The sequence below is a fragment of the Malaclemys terrapin genome, chromosome 12 (genome assembly GCF_027887155.1).
Source record: "Malaclemys terrapin pileata isolate rMalTer1 chromosome 12, rMalTer1.hap1, whole genome shotgun sequence".
NCBI lineage: Eukaryota > Metazoa > Chordata > Testudines > Emydidae > Malaclemys > Malaclemys terrapin.
The window spans coordinates 20,786,945-20,802,361 of NC_071516.1; positions in this window are offsets into that span (position 1 = coordinate 20,786,945).

Consider the following 15,417-nt stretch of genomic DNA (forward strand, 5'->3'; position numbering starts at 1 on the left):
CCTTGAGAAGCCAGGCTGGAATCTGTGGAATAAACACATTAAAGAGTGGAAGGAGCTCAGAGTGTGGAGGTTTGGAACGGACAGCACATGCACCTTTATCTGCTGAGGGAAAAGAAATACGTGCAGTGCACTACCAGGGCAGGCAGCATGTGGATTCTAGGAAAGTCCTGGATCACAAACTGTGACTAAGTGGGACTATTCTTAATGTTTCCTCTGAATACTGTGTGGGTGCCTCAGTTTCCCCTATGTATTTCTTAAGTCTGCAGTGTACATAAATGGCCGATAATCTGTCTCCTAGCAACAAATGGCCAGGGCCCTTTCCCCCTTGCAAGGGATAGCTAAAGGTGAACAAAGAGGTCAGGTGACCTCCTGGCCCGGGAAACAGACAAAGGTCAGAAAGGAGGGGCTGGAGGGGGTTGCAGTTTGGGGCTGGCTGGGGACAGGGAGTGAGTGCAGACGTGGGTGTCTGGCTCGCAGGGCCCCAGAATGGACCTGGCTAAGGGATCCCGTTCTATGTACCTACAAGCTCTGTTTTAGACTGTGTTCCTGTCGTCTAATAAACCTCTGTTTTACTGGCTGGCTGAAAGTCACTTCTGACTGCGAAGTTGGGGTGTGTGCAGGACCCTCTGGTTTCCCCAGGACCCTGCCTGGCGGACTCGCTGTGGGAAGTGCACGGAGGGGCATATGCTGAATGCTCCAAGGTCAGACCCAGGAGGTGAAGCCGTGTGAGCTTCTTGCTCTGAATTCAGTCTGCTCCGAGGGAGAGGAGGCTCCCCAAAGTCCTGACTGGCTTTGTGGTGAGCAGTTCTAGAGCATCGCCCGGGGACTCCGTGACACAAACTTGCAGAAGTTCGGCTGAGAGCAAGGAGTACACCACGACACGGGTATTCCTGAGGACAGGCTGATTTGGTGGAGAGAGGTGGCCTCCGTTGCATCACGTTTTCTCCACTCTGCAGCATCTAAAAAGTGACTTACAAGGTTGTGATCTACTGGACATGGTGGTGATTCATGCAGGTGGAAATGATCTGGGTTTTTTCCCTAGTGTGCACCTCACACAATGGGTGAGAGCAGATTTGGATGGCATCAGAGATTTGTGTCCAGGGCTGTGATAGTTTTCTCTGATTTGGCTGAGCGTCTGAATAATTGCTACTGCGACAATATGAAACCATGACAAAATGCTGGAAAAACATTAATTGGAAAATTGTAGAGTTCATGGCTGACCAGAAAATGTGTTCGGTATCGCTCGGAAACATGACAAGGTCTGACACCCAGGATGGATTGGTTTAAATCAAGGCAATTTAAATAAGTGATTTAAATCACCAAGTGGAAGCTTTGATTTAAGTTGTTGATTTTAATCATCTTTTCCATTTGTACTTCAGTTATTTTCTAAGGAAAGGTGCATTTTCCTTGGTTGATATAACCATTACAACATATTGATTGACATCTAAATTGAGCCTTCACACTGTACATATTTGGTACATCTTTTTGGTACCTCAAAGGGTACATATTTATTTAAGCAATTATATATATTAATGTTTTCAGGTGTTTATTAATTCTACACTTTAGTATGTTACAAAATGGAGAAGGAAAGGAACAAGCTAACACCAATGGAGAAGAATCCAGAGGGGCATTCAGCTGGTGTAGCCGGCCCTTGCCACCCACTCCGCCAGCCTCTGCATAGGGGGCAGAGAGGGGCAGTTTCAGGGCTGGCTGGAAGAGGGTGGGAGCAGAACACTGCTCCAGCTGATCCTTGGTTGGCAGAGTGATTTCCGGTTGACACAACGTAGGGCAGCTCTTTGGCTGTTCTCAGTTCTGCCAGAGGTTGTGTCAGCCCCAAGGTCAGAGAAGCAGCAAGGTGACTTAAAGACACATTCGTCCCTCTACACATCCCATCAGAAGGCGCAGACTCAGGGGCTCCCAGCCATGACATTTGTAGTGCTGCCAGTGTCAGTGTGACATTTCATTTCTCACAGTCTTTAATTTGTGCTGCTGTTTTTATGAATAGCTGGGAGCTGTTGGGCTGAGGTCTCCCCTTGGCTGAAGTCTCTAATTGTCCAAAGCAGATGAATGGAGACGAGGCGTCTCTGTGACCTATAAGCATGTCAGGAAAGAAACTTCAGAGTGCAGTTAAAGAACTGGTGTGAGTGGAGTGTGTGTGGATGATAGAATGGCTGAGCAGGGCCTTTCAAGGCATCTGGTGAGGTTCCCTAATTGTTAGAACAGCAGAGGAGACTCTTCTCACAATGAAAGGACGTGGCCACATCTGGGCTACTGAAAAATAGTTTTGACTGGACAATTTTCATGGGAGAAAGTGGCCATGCTTTCTGGTCATTTCTTTTGGAGGAGCTCTTGGCAATTTATTCAGTCGCAGGGGGCCCAGTGGGCAGCATCAACCTCTCCACATCAACCAGTGTCATCATCAGGCTGAGACCCAGGGCCTGAACTGCCTCCTTTCTCCTGAGTCCGAAAGGTGTCCTCAGCAGACCAGCTGAGGAGGAGGAGCCAAATGACCTCGCCATCTCTCTGCCTGTATCCTGACCAGCTCCTGAGGTGTGAACCAAAGGTGTTGTCTATTCCTCCCTCCCTGGGATGACAGCTGCAACTCCACCTTGTTCTTCCTGACTTCTATCTGTCTCTCCCTTTTAGCCTTCTGCCTAATGGTTGAGTCACTAGGACAAATCTAACCTTGCAACACTCTAGTTTAGCGAGCTACCAGCCATACCGAGCAGCCAGGTCATAATAAAAGCTTCACCAGAACAGACTGGCCAGAGGAAAATATTGATAATAGTAAGTTTTAGCCACACATTTTCCCATGGGAGTGGTTAACTGGCTCAGGTGCCACGTGCTTTGCCCATGATCTTCCAGCAACTGACCCGCAGCCATCAGACAAAAGCTGCGTTTTCCTCCTCTTTTGCTTTTCTTTTCTCACTCCTGCTCTGTGTGTGTTTGCCTTAAGGTGAAGCAGGATTGGATTTACCAGTGAACCAAAGAGCTGAGATCCACCACCTGAAACTGATCCTCTTGCCTTCTCTGCATTATCCGTCGCCTTCCCTACTACCAAATCCCCCTACATCCAAATAGCCTGTACTGTGCATTGCTGCAGATGTTGACAGTGGATGCTACAATTTACTAACTGCGCCAGTGTCATCCAGTTTGTAGGTGCCCTTGATCCTTCCCCTGAAAAGCGCCAGGGAGGAAAATTCCCAGGAAGGCCTGGCTGAGGTATATGAAGCATCGCAGCTCACCTCCCGCCTCCCCCACACCTCAGTGGAAAGGGGAGCTGGTTTGGCAGAGCTTCCCGCCCAGCAGGTGAAGCCCACGCTCCGTTTGTGGCTAGCACCCAGGGCCTGCTCCAGGCACCAGCGCAGCAAACAGGTGCTTGAGGTGGCCAAGGAGAAGGGGCTGCACGTCCAGCTCTTCGGCGGCAATTCGGTGGCGGGTCCCTCGGTCCCTCTCGGAGGGAAGGACCTGCCGCTGAAGTGCCGCTGAAGAAGAAAGCGGCATGGTGGAGCTGCCGCTGAAGTGCCGCCGATCGCGACTGTTCTCTCCTCAAAGCTGCTCTCTCTGGGATGGGCCACACAGTCGCTCTCTCTCTCTCTCTTACTTTCTCTCTGTGTGTGTTTTTAAACAGGGCACCTTTTATTTTGCTCACAAAGGGGCAGGTGTAGATGCAGGGCCTGTGAGATGAAGTCAGGATTGTTCCCAACTGTATCCTGGCCTTTCAGGGGAGCAGTTGTGGTCTCCTGGGTGAAAACACCTATGGCTGGGAGCAGATGTTGGTTCTGCTCCTGACTGTGTGTGAGACTTCAGGGTTATTTATGTCACATGAGCCTTGAGGCTGTGCCTCACATTTCATTAAATCCCGGGGGAGGCCAGTTGGGGTCTTTCTTGGACTCAGCAGGGGCTGATTTGTGCGGGTAGCGAATGTGTCTGTGCAACGTGTCTATCTGAAAGCGGCTGAGGGGTCAATGTCAGGTGAATTTTCAACCCTTTGTTATTGTGGGCGGGTTCAATGGGGATTCTGCTGAGGAAAGGAAATATGAAGAAAAGCCAATATGTGACTGTGGATTGTGCAGGGCTCCAGCTCCCCTGAGCTTTGCTGAGCTCTGCAGTTCTCCCCGCAGAGATTTGGGAGCACAACAGGAGTTGGATTTTGCAAACTATGCTCAGTTCAGCGTTTAACCTGTGGAAGCCAGGAATGGTCCAAAAATGGGGGGAAAGTCAGCAGGAAAAGCTCCCTTCCAAAGGGCATTTGCCTTTCAAAGCACAGCCAAGCAGCCCAGTTGTTTAACTCTTCTGTGTACTCCAGGAAGAAAACCTGCTTCTTCTGTGAAGTTCCCTGGGAGAGAGAGATCGCAGGATACCTCACAGAGCTGCTTTCTAGCTGCCAGCTGAGGGAATTTGCTGTGTATGTGTGTCTGTCTGTCTGTCTCATTTTGCATTCATTTTTGGAGATACATCTCAAGTGATAGAGCTCTCAGTTTAATGTTCTTTGTGTTTGGTGGATCCTTGATTTTGAATGGGGCCTTATGTATCTCTGGCGCTAGAAGACATTTTGAGCAGGACCATTTAGATTCCAGGCAAAGCTTCTACCTCACACCCCTTGCAAGATCTGCCTAAAGACACTGTCAGGACATTTTTCTTTGGCAGTAACAAGATCATTTGGCCCCGTTTCTACAATAACTGCCTCCGGAGCTTAAATAATCAACCACGTTCACTTCCTGATGTACCTCCTGGCCTCTCACCCCCGGCTCCTGCCATTCCTTAACTCATTATTCATAGACTGTTCAATAGAGAACTGAAGGAGAGACAATGAGACTCAGGAATCCCCAACGGCAAAGCTTGAGGCATAAACAAGTTTATTTGCAATTGTGCCAGAGGCTCCATTTGAGCCCCAGTATACAGCCTGCAGGGGTCTGGAGAGTCCAGGACACAGGGATCTGGGTCAGCGCTGTCCTTGGGATGCCCTCGGCCTATCCATGAAGCAGGGAGTTATGCTGGAAAAATAAAAAGTGATCAGAGGCACCATGAGAAAATCTTGCGCTGTACAAACTGAGCTGCCCTGAGCCAGGCTTTGCAGAAAAGCAGGAGGGCCCAGCTACAGGCCTGGCCTGGGTTACAAGGCTCTCCTAGGCTCTGTGCTGTACAGGACTGTGTGTTTTGTCCAGGGATGAGCACGTTCTCAGTGCAACCCATTAGGGGCAGCCATACCCTGACAGCCTCTGTGATGTACATGTGCCCAGGAGGTCTGGCTGGCTATACCTGATTATGTATGTGCTGGAGAGCTGACAAATGAGCCCTGCCCACAAGCCAAGTCTGCTGTATGCGTCCTCAGATCCCACTATTACAGAATTCACAGTGGGAGAGGATCTTCTCCCTTCCCCTCCTGGCAGGGCACCCCAGCTCCCTCTCTCATGCTTGTCTCCTCCTCCTTGTCTCTCCACTACCAGCTCTGCTGCCTTCTCCCAGCTGGCTGCTATATGGGGTCAGTCACAAAGGGTGTGTCTAAGGCCTGGTCTACACAACGAGTTTAGGTCGAATTTAGCAGCGTTAAATCGAATTAAGCCTGGACACGTCCACACGACGAAGCCCTTTTTTTCGACTTAAAGGGTGCTTTAAACCGGTTTCTTTACTCCACCTCCAACGAGGGGATTAGCACTGAAATCGGCCTTTGCGGGTCGGATTTGGGGTAGTGTGGATGGAATTCGACATTATTGGCCTTGGGAGCTATCCCACAGTGCTTCATTGTGACCGCTCTGGACAGCACTCTCAACTCAGATGCACTGACCAGGTAGACAGGAAAAGCCCCGCAAACTTTTGAATTTCATTTCCTGTTTGCCCAGCGTGGAGAGCACAGGTGACCATGCAGAGTTCATCAGCACAGGTAACCACGATGGAGTCCCAGGATCGCAAAAGAGCTCCAGCATGGACCGAACAGGAGGTACGGGATCTGCTCACCATATAGGGAGACGAATCAGTGCTAGCTGAACTCCGTAGCAGTAAACGAAATGGCAAAATATTAGAAAAAGTCTCAAAGGCCATGAAGGACAGAGGCCATAACAGGGACACACAGCAGTGCCGCGTGAAAATTAAGGAGCTAAGGCAAGCCTACCACAAAGCCAGAGAGGCAAACGGAAGGTCTGGGGCAGAGCTGCACACATGCCGCTTCTATGCGGAGCTGCATGCCATGCTAGGGGGTGCAGCCACCACTACCCCAACCGTGTGCTTTGACTCCATCAATGGAGAATCACGCACCAGGGAAGCGGGTTTGGGGTACGAGGAAGATGATGATGAAGACAATGAAGATAGCTCACAGCAAGGAAGCGGAGAAACCGGTTTCCCCAACAGCGAGGATATGTTTATCACCCTAGACCTGGAACCAGTAACCCCCTAACTCACCCTGATATCAAAGTATGGTTGAGCTGCAGGAAAGGCAGCAGGAGCAGAGACCACCACTACAGCCCCTGTGTAACCGACAACCCTCCTCCCCAAGTTACATTGCCTCCTCATCCAGACGCCCAAGAACACGGTGGGGGGGCCTCCGGCCACCCAGCCACTCCACCCCAGATGATTGCCCAAGCATCAGAAGGCTAGCCTTCAATAAGTGTTAAAGTTTTAAAGTTTTAAACTGCAGTGTGTCCTTTTCCTTCCCTCCTTCCACACCCCTCCCGGGCTACCTTGGCAGTTATCCCCCTAGTTGTGTGATGAATTAATAAAGAATGCATGAATGTGAAGTAACAATGACTTTATTGCCTCTGCAAGCAGTGCTCAAAGGGGGGAGGGGAGAGTGGTTAGTTTACAGGGAAGTAGAGTGAACCGGGGGGAGGTGGGGGGAAGGGTTCATCAAGGAGAAACAAACAGAAGTTTTACACCGTAGCCTGGCCAGTCACAAAACTGGTTTTCAAAGCTTCTCTGATGCGCACTGCGCCCTGCTGTACTCTTCTAACTGCCCTGGTGTCTGGCTGAGCTTAATCAGCGGCCATGCGATTTGCCTCAACCTTCCACCCCGCCATAAATGTCTCCCCTTTACTCTCACAGGTATTGTGGAGCACACAGCAAGCAGCAATAACAATTGGAATATTGGCTTCGCTGAGGTCTATCCGAGTCAGTAAACTGCACCAGCGCGCTTTTAAACGTCCAAATGCACATTCTACCACCATTCGGCACTTGCTCAGCCTATAGTTGAACAGGTCCTGACTACTGTCCAGGCTGCCTGTGTATGGCTTCATGAGCCATGGCATTAAGGGGTAGGCTGGGTCCCGAAGGATAACGATAGGCATTTCAACATCCCCAATGTTTATTTTCTGGTCCGGGAAGAACGTCCCTTCCTCCAGCTTTTGAAACAGACCAGAGTTACTGAAGACGCGAGCATCATGTACCTTTCCCGGCCATCCCACGTTGATGTTAGTGAAACGTCCCTTGTGATCCACAAGGGCTTGCAGCAGCATTGAAAGTACTCCTTGCGGTTTATGTACTCGGTGGCTTGGTGCTCCGGTGACAAGATAGGGATATGGGTTCCGTCTATCGCCCCACCACAGTTTGGGAATCCCATTGCAGCAAAGCCATCCACTATGACCTGCATGTTTCCCAGAGTCACTACCCTTGATATCAGCAGGTCTTTGATTGCGTTGGCTACTTGGATCACAGCAGTCCCCACAGTAGATTTGCCCACTCCAAATTGATTCCCGACTGACCGGTAGCTGTCTGGCGTTGCAAACTTCCACAGGGCTATTGCCACTCGCTTCTCAACTGTGAGGGCTGCTCTCATCCTGGTATTCTGGCGCTTCAGGGCAGGGGAAAGCAAGTCACAAAGTTCCATGAAAGTGCCCTTACGCATGCGAAAGTTTTGCAGACACTGGGAATCGTCCCACACCTGCAACACGATGCGGTCCCACCAGTCCGTGCTTGTTTCCCGGGCCCAGAATCAGCATTCCAGGACATGAACCTCCCCGAGTAACACCATGATTTGCACATTGCTGGGGCCTGTACTTTGTGAGAGGTCTATGTCCATGTCAATTTCCTCATCACTCTTGTCGCCGCGCTGCAATCGCCTCCTTGCCTGGTTTTGCTTTGGCATGTTCTGGCTCTGCATATACTCAGGACAATGCGCGTGGTGTTCATAGTGCTCATAATTGCTGCGGTGATCTGGGCGGGCTCCATGATCCCAGTGCTATGGCGTCTGGGCTGAAAAAAGGCGTGAAACTATTGTCTGACAGAGGGAGGGAAAGTATGTGGCTGGGTCAGGAGACAGCGGGATGTGTCCTCACACCCCATAAACAGCTCTGGCCTCTAGCTCATTCCGTTGTGCAGTATCCATAACGCATGTCTGTTCTCGTCCCAGTAGCCACTAAGGGTAGGGAGGGCAGCCCAGCAAGGCAAGAGACTGTGAGGATCTGTTGAGAAGTTGGGTTGACCCATTCTGAGCAGGGTTTCTGTGCTGGATGGGAGCATACTTCACATTTTGGGATGTGGTTATTCAGTATGAATTCTTTGCTGAGCTCCTCACTAATCAGTGCCTGAATAGCAAAGGGGAGGCAGGGTCCCCTCAGGACTCATTTGCTTGTACTTGGGGGTCCAAACTGGAGTCTGACATGAGTTGTTTTTGAAGGCTGCCCTGTAAGAGGATCCCCAAACAGTGCGGTCCCTTTTAACTGCCCAACTCCCTCTGTGTTTGCAGTTAAATCACATCACATCAGTCCATTTAGTCCATTTTTAGTTCCGCAGTCATGCCCCAAATGCTTCGCTTGTTTGTACAAATGGTACCTTTCACCAGGTCCCCGTCTCAGGAACCATCAAGGCAAAGATGGTCATATGCCTGAGATCAGCTTTCTACCCCACAGACTGTGGAGGGGCTAATTCAACAAGCCAGTCTCACAGGCTGGGGTTTGGGAGTTACTTCAGCACTAGCCCCACCCTAAGGCATAGGGTAGGCTGGCCAGGACTGGCTCCAGCATGGCTGAGCAGAGGATGGCATAAGAGAATGTGCTATTGCTCCGGATTTCATTAGGCTGTTTACCTATTGGACCAGATTTATCCCTAGTGTAACCCCACTGACGTCCAGCTCTATAAGTCACATCCATTGATGCCTGCAGAGTTGTGCTGGGGATGGGCAAGTCCCCAGCAATGCAGGTGACGCAGGTACGACGGAGGGTGCTGCCCCTCCAGTTGTCATTGCCCTTGCAGTGGGGCCTGTGGGTGTACGACTGTGTCTTGTTTGCAGAAAACAAGAAAGAGAATGCCATGGACCGATCAGTCCCAGTGTCTGCAGCGCTCTGGACTGCTTGTCACTGCCACGTTTGTGGTAAGCAGATAGGATTCCAGGAGAGCGAGCTGCACACTCATGCTGGTCCCCCTCCTTCCCGGACTCCATTAATAACAGCCCTGCGGGGCTGCTGTCAGCACACCTCTGACAGGCAGCCTGCTCTGCGGGGGCAGCCTGTGTGGCTAGCAAGGAAACGATTTGTTTTCCTTAAAATGATCAGGGGCCGGGTCTGTGGGGGGGGGGTCTCTTTATCCAAACACGGAGAGCGTAATTCACAGGAGCCCAGAGAAACATGAACCCCCCGCAGCTCTCAGGAGCAGGAGCCTGCCTGGTTTGTGTATTTACTTAACCACGGGCCAGGCTGAAGCGTGTGCTCACCGGGGAATGGAGAGGACGATTCTTCACAATAGCCCTTTCGAACTGGAAGGTTGAGGACCCTCTGGGCTGGAGTGACTCTGTGCGGTGTGTGCTACAGACTGTTAATCAAAGGTGGGGTGAATCTGTGGCAACTTGTGCCTGGTGTGAATACAAGAGACCAGAGGCCTCAAGGTTGGCCCATTCGTCTGAACCAACAGCAAATTTTCTTGACAAGCTTCTGGCTTTGAGAATGGGACGCTGCCCCTGCCTGATTATAAGTCTGATAATGAGATTCATAGAGCCATAGATTTTAAGACCAGATGGGAGCATTCTGATCATCTGAGTCAGACCTCCTTCATAGCCCAGGCCAGAGAACCTCACCCAGTAATGTCTATATCAAGCCCCTAACTTGTTAGAGCTATAGCACTTCTAGACACCCCCCCAACAACTCCCACCTTTCCTCATATGGAGGGGGATGGAGGGCGAATGAGGTCACCTTTCTGCCAGCCACACTGATTAATCATTAGGGCTCCAAATCCATCGGCATCCTTGTCGCATGACACCTGTTATGCTGCCGCTGCCCCGTTGCTCTCCCTGCACGTCAGCGGGGCTGACCTGGCTGAAGTGCCAGCCCTGCTGTGTAATGCTGCCTCCGGGCTCATTTCACTTACCCAACGTCCTAAAAGTTTCAAAATATCTTTAAAAGGCCAATCCCTGAAACTTGCTTTGGCCGGATCCTTCCCTCTGGCCTACGCTCCACTTCGCTTGTCTGTCTAGGAGCCCAGGCGCTACATGGGCTGGGGAGATTAAGCCCTTCTTGCATGTGGAGGTGGCTCTTCCAGGTCGGGGCAAGGCATGTTGGCAGAGAAGTGTGGAGAAGCCTGCCAGGCCACTGCCCGTCCCTTTGAGAGAGGACTGTGCTCTCCAGCATTGCGATGGCACATCCGTCCCTTGCTCACTGGCCTCATGTTATTCTTTAAGGCAGCTCAGAGTCAGGCTCTCTGTTCTCATCTGATATTTTGCCGGGCTATGGTCCCAATTGGCTTTAATTTACCTATTTTTTCTTCCTACATAGGCGTTTCTAATGTGACCATCACCCTCCTATCGGGGTCCCTGCCCAGGGGGTCATGGATGGCTCTGAATTCCCCCTGAACAGCTACATAAAGGGAAATTCCCAGGCAGACCTGGCTGAGGTAAATGATGTACCTCAGTTCACCCCCCTGCCCAGGAGCGGCGCCAGGGTTTTTGGCGCCCTAGGCGGGGGTCCTTCCGCGCTCCCGGTCGTCGTCGGCAATTCTGCGGCGGGGGGCGGGGGGTCCTTCTGCGCTCCCGGTCTTCGGGGCACTTCGGCGGCGGGTCCCGGAGCGAGTGAAGTACCCGCCGCAGAATTGCCGCTGAAGACCCGGAGCGCAGAAGGACCCCCCCCCCGCCGCCGAATTGCCGCAGAGGGTGGCAAAATGGCGCCCCCCCAAATCCTGGCGCCCTAGGTGACCGCCTAGGTCGCCTAAATGGAAGCCCCAGCCCTGCCCCTGCCATCCTCCCTACCACACACACGTCTCTGGCAGAGCCTCCCGCCCAGCAAGCCAAGCCCACGTTCCCTTTGTGGCTAGCACCATCTCTGAATAACCTCCCCTTAGCTCAACGAGCCGTCTGTACCCTCTCTCAAAGCCGCTCTCTCTGGGACAGGCCGCTTGCCTGGCATTTCAGAGATGCAGCATTTTCTAACTAGCTCAGAGCAACATGAACACAGACTATCTTTTTTGTTTGTATTCAACAGGGCATCTTTTGATTCTGCCCATGGAGGGGACAGGCCTGGGTGGAGGGCGTGTGGATGCAATCAGGGAGGTCTGAAGTCCTTGCCTTAATCCTGACCAATCAGAGGAGCAGTTGTCATATCCTGGGGAATGAATGGCCTATTTGGGATTGAAATACCTATGGGAGTTGGACTCTTCTATGCACCACCAAAGAGGAAAAATTAATATTTGAATTTGGTGTCAGCTCAGAGATACACAGAGCTACTAATCTGCACAGCTTTGCCTGTGGATTCCTGCTGTGCTGAGCAGTGCCCCCCTGCCCTGAGCCAGGCGGGCAGCTCAGTGTGTGGTGGGAGTCAGGCCTTTAATGGATTAACAGGGACCGTCTGCCTGAATGGGAGTTCGAGTTTAATGCTCCGTTCAGTGTTTCGCCTGTGAAAACAAGGATTGTTCTTAGGAGTGGGTAAAAGGTCGATACCTGGATTTCCTTGCAGAGGGCCGTCGCCTTTCACAGGCCCCCCATTCATCCGCACAGTCAAACAGCCCAATTGTTTAGTTCTTCTGTGCACTCAAGGAAGAAAAACTGGTTTTCTTTCCCCTTAGAAATTCCCTGGAGAAACTAGCAGGATAAATTTTGTGGCTGGTTTCTAGTTGCTGTCTGAGTGGCTTTGCTCACAGAGTTAGCTCTGTGTGCGTTTGCATGCGCAACACACACTTGCAGACCTGTTTGGACGGTGCTGTTCGTTTTATCTGCTTAGCGTCTGCTGGCTCCCTGATTTCAGTCGAGGTCTTGGCTGTTGTTGGCATTAATCGTTTTAAGCATTTGAGCTGGGCAGACGCACTGGCCCTGATTCTTGGGTACAGCTGAGCTCTGTTCAGCGTGGAAGCAAAAGTGCCTATATGCCATCCTTGCTCTCCCCTGATTCCCAGGAAAGCTGGGGACTGGTTCAGCTCCTGACAAAAGTTAGAGCAGCCTCAGAGCTGCCCTAATTAATGTTGGCTGCAGTAACCCCCAAAGGTCTGTTATGACAGCCAGGGAGTCCTCTGCGCAGGGGGCATTTCTCAGCTGCCCATTTAGGGCAGCTTTCCAGCTCCTTAGTGGCACTCCGTAGGTGCCAAGGGGCTATAATGGGCCAAATTTGTCTTCCTTTCTAGTTTCTATGCTTCAAGACACTAAGTAGATCATAGCATTGCAAAATCCCATTTAAACGCTTCAAGAGTAAATTACAAGGAGCTCTGTGTGTGTCAGATTTCCCAGCTGGCATGGAAGTGTCGACAGGGTTCCTTCATCCATTATCAGGGTCTTTATTGTTTTAGTTTTCTCCATCTCCAGTCTTATGTGAAAAGCTGAAACCTGAAATTCAGGTTACTCCCGCAACAAATGGTCCCAAGGGTTCCACATCAGGCAAGACCACAATCCGTTCCTGTCATTAACACCTTCCTGGGCAGGTCCAAGGAGGGAGGAAAACTTTTCCAGCACATAAAATTTGTCTCCGAATAACCTGCCAGAGTTGCTTAAATCTGTGCAACACTCCACAGTGACAAATCCTTCTTTTGTGCCCTGAGCAATCAGAAAGTCATCCGTTGCCCTTGTCACCATAGCAGGGAAACCCAAACAAGGCTCCAGATGAAAAAGCCCTTCACTGTATCACCACACAAATAAGTTCCATCTTTGGATATATGTCTTTTAATTATCCTATTTTAGTTATCAAGTCTTCAAGGTATTGGGCAGGATTTTGAAAAATGGGTGCCTAAAGTTAGGCTCCCTGTAAATCCAGAGTTAGACACCTTAGTCAGTAGTCTGATTTTCAAAAGTGGCAGACAACAGGAGCTCAGCATTTTTAAAACAAGGTCACTTATTTAGGTACCTGACAATGGACTTATGATTCTAAGCAGATGAAGGATGGTACAGTGGTTAGAATATACATGTGCCAATGAGACCTGGTCTGCTACACAATTCCTGTGTGACCTTAGATACGTCACTTTGGACCTGATTTTTAAATATATTTAGGTGCCTATCTCCCATAGACTTTAAAAATCTGGCCCTTTAGCAGGGCCGGATTAAGGTTATGAGGCATCTAAGGCTAATGGGAGGAAAGGGCCTAAGTATGAATTACATGTTGCAAAAACCATTATGAAGTCATCAAACATTTCTCTGCATACATATTTACATATTATTTATTTATGTAAAATTAACAAGTTTATTCTACTCTCACTACACTCCATTCTTCAAACAGATACTGCAGAGTAAGAGGTAGCACGTGGGATGCTACACTGTCCTTCTCTTAGGCCTCCTTCCTCCTAGGTAGTGGGGGGCTCATCTCCATGAGGATGAACACTGCAACATTCCCCATCCTGCTCACCTCTTTCAACCTTGTGCTTCCCTCAGCTCTCCACATGGCACAGTGCAAAGCCAAGGTGCTTCCCACAAGCTATGGACTCTACACCGCATACCCTATCTCACTCTGACTGCAGTCTGGGAGGCAGCCAGCTTTTATTATGTAAAAGAAAACCACTCAGCAGGGCTGGCTCCAGGGTTTTTGCCGCCCCAAGCGGCGCAAAAAAAAAAAAAAAAAAAAAAAGCCGCGATCACGATCGGCAGCGGCAATTCTACAGGAGGTCCTTCGCTCCAAGCGGGAGTGAGGGACCGTCTGCCGAATTGCCGCCAAATAGCTGGACATGCCGCCCCCGTCCGGAGGGGCCACCCCAAGCACCTGCTTGGCAAGCTGGTGCCTGGAGCTGGCCCTGCCACTCAGGTGTAAAATCCACTGAAGTAGAGGAAGTAGTAGTGGGAAAATTACATTGGGTGGCATTGTATTTTAGGCTGTCTTGCTCTGAAAGCTGCCTCCCAGTGTTGCACTGGCTGAGGACAATGAATTACTGTTTTCCCATTGAACCCAAATATTATTTGTGGGATGATACCAGTTCGTGTAGTTAATCTCCAGTGATTCACCACATCAAGCCATTCTGTCACCACGTTCTTTCACAATTAGAATCATAGGACTGGAGGGGACCTCAAGAAGTCATCTAGTCCAGGCCCCTGCACTCATGGCAGGACTAAGAATTATCTATTCTAGAATGTGTGATCAGCAGCTCTGACCTGAGGTTTTTTAAGCATGAGTTCTGTGTGTACCCGCCCCTTACAGTTTGCATTTGTTTGTTTTAAGCTTTCTGTAAGAAAAAGGTAACAGCTAGAAGTGACACAGATCTTTAGATGGTTGCCCAAGTCATGATATTTAGCACTTCTGTGCTGTTAGCTCTTCAAAATCACTGTACAAACGTTAAACAAACTTAATCTAAAGCTTTTCAGCTTTTGAATGACTAGGAGTTGACAAAACAGAGCTATTTCCTGTTGTGTTCTCTGCCCCCCTGAACAAAAAGACTTCATTGAAAATCAGCATCTTAAAAGAACCATTAAGGATCTTTCAAAAGAACAGTCCGACCAAGACTGCTGTAGTGACACCTTAGTTACGTCATATCAGGTGTTTGTTTAAGGCTGGTGTAGAATGAAGGGAGAGCTTCCTGTTTCGTTTGCATGTGCAAATCAAGCAGACCTTGTTTTTTTCCCCACCCCCCTTAAAGTGCTCCGAGTTTAGGGGAGGAAAGTGAATGAGATTCAGCTTATACCAGATGTGAAAAAGCAGAAGGGACCAAAATCTATTCTTGTGCAAAAATCTGTTCTCCCTGAAGTCAATAAGGCTACACAGTGTAACTGTTCACAGGAATTGGCCTGTGTTCTCATTCCCTTCTTGAATCACACACATTCCATGCTTACCCAACATTTTCCACTTGGGAAAGAAGTTAGTTTGAGTTGGGGCAGAAAAATGAGGACTAACTTCAGGTATAGTTAGCTTTAAGTTTTTGGAATGAAACTCAAATCAAATGTGAGGTTTATGATGGATTGAACAGCTTGAGAACCAGCAAATGGACAGAATCTGCCTTTAGCCTATTCAGCCAGTCTATCATAGCCTGCTAAGAAGTGGATTTAAAATCCTTGAGGGAGAGGGGAGGGAGAAGCCTACAACATTGTGTATTGAGCTTCCT